Here is a 2,132-nt window from a genome sequence, read left to right as displayed (position 1 = left end):
TGACCACGACTTTGACTCCTTTTGTTGATATTTCTTGATGCAAATGGACAGAAGACCATCACCAAAGTCCTGGTCGAATTTGGAGTAAAACAAACCCAAACTGAATTTGTTATGAATTTTTCAGTGGGCTGAAAAAGGCCATTTCGCACAGCAACTAAACCAGCTCCATCTTCAGTGTCACTTAGCTCATTCAGCTCCAAGCTAGTGTCACTTATCTCACTCAGCTCATCCATGTAAGTGACACTTCGTCCAGCTCGTCCAAAGTGGATTCTAGCTCGACCATCAGTCTTAACTTGGTTAGTTGGTCGGGAAATAACTCCTTGGGCCGTGTCCATGATCTGAACCGGTCGATGCTCGATCTGGGTTCTATCATTCCCTCCCTCTTCAAAAAGATTTGTCCTCAAATCTGGAACATTAAAAGGAAAAGGATTATAAGTAAAAGAATCATAATCAGCACAATGCTCACCTTGAGTTTGGTTTGGCTTTTGAATGGAAGAAGATCTTTCTTGGTTTGCTTGATGACCACGGTTTTGTTCTTCATCTGGCCCTTCCTGCATTAACACAAAGCTTCCAAGACCAAGGTCATATGCACCAATATCAAGAGCATTCGAAGGACCAGAAAATTCATCCTTGTTCAAAATGTTTTCAGAATCCTTTTCAAACTGAGAAACTAATTCAAAACTACTTGGATTCTCTGGTTGTAAAATGTTTAATTGCAAACAAAACTCATCAAGAATTGATTCAGATTGAGAAGAAAATAAGTTTTTATGTTCACAAGATTTTAAACCTGCCATTGGCTCATGTGTGTAGTCATCGAAAATTGGCAATGGGTCTGGAAATTCTTCATTTTCTGGCTTGGTTTCAACTCTGTCATTCTCCAAAGTTACCAACGGTTTCTAGTTTTGGCACTTGTTAGCATAATGACCGATCCTATGGCATTTGAAGCACCTGGTAGAATGAGCTTTGCTTGTGGTTTTCACAGCTTTGCTTTTATCAAAAGACAACATATTAGTTTTCAAATCGGAATTTGAAATAGAAGAAAACTTACATTGTTGTTTTGGTGCAGTAGAAGTGTTGGTGTTTCCCTTCTTTTTGAGTAGCTGAATAGCAAAAATTGCCTTATGCAACATCTTCTCCAAACTGGCATAAGTCTGAAGCTCGTTCCGATCAAGCACATCACAGTTGCTTCTCTTGGCTTTGGTGAAGGGACGATCACCATTTCTGACCCTCTTCTCATCTTCATCGAATATGTTTTGCCTCTTCCTTTGGTTTCTTTGTTTCTGCACAAAATCAAATCCATTAGAAGCAAACTGTTTCTTATCTCTAAAAATCAATTGCTTTTTTCAGACACAGTTTTAAAAGGGTAGAAAATATCTTGTTGTGGTTTTGAAGCCTGATTTACTTTCCTTAGAAGTCCAAACATCCTGAAAACACTTAACAAACGAGTTAGCAAATAAAATCCTCACACTCTCAAAGTGTTTAGCTCACGATTTTTAGGTGATCACTCAGAGTTCTTTTCACTGGTTCAAAGGATGTTAGGCAGTTAAAATTCAGCAATCAAAACCCAAAACAACTTTTAAGGGTAAAGAGAGAAAGAAAGATGAAGAGTTTTTTTTTTTTGCATGGATCCGCCTTAACTGTCCAAAGGCTTGGTTTCTCTTCCACCACTCCCCCTGGATTTTTCTTCAGAAGTGATTCAAGCCAAAACTTTACTCTCTTTTTTTCTAATCGTTTTTTTTAAAGGCGATCACAAGGGAGTAAAGGTACAGCTCGGATCCATCAAGAAATAATAAAAGAAATTTGTGAAGAGATGAGAAGATGAAAAGATGAAATGAAAACAAACCAGCCGAAGTGGCTCTGATACCACTTGAAGAACCCTAAATTGAAGGATCACTTTAGCTGGGTGTTGGATATGATCTGAGAAGGCAAATGGTACTTCTGGAACTGAGATGGATTGAAAGGATCGTCAAGAGATGCAGAATGGCTCTTGATATACCCACGATCTAAAGCTAACCACCCAAGAAAGAATGAATGTGTTGGCTAACCACCAAACAAAACACAAAGATGAATTGGCTGACCACCAAATCAACAAGCCGGTTCACACCAATGAACTAGCTAAAGAACTCTCTCTC

This window comes from Brassica oleracea, chromosome C4 (genome assembly GCF_000695525.1).
Source record: "Brassica oleracea var. oleracea cultivar TO1000 chromosome C4, BOL, whole genome shotgun sequence".
Lineage (NCBI taxonomy): Eukaryota > Viridiplantae > Streptophyta > Magnoliopsida > Brassicales > Brassicaceae > Brassica > Brassica oleracea.
Note: the sequence above shows the minus strand (reverse complement) of the source record.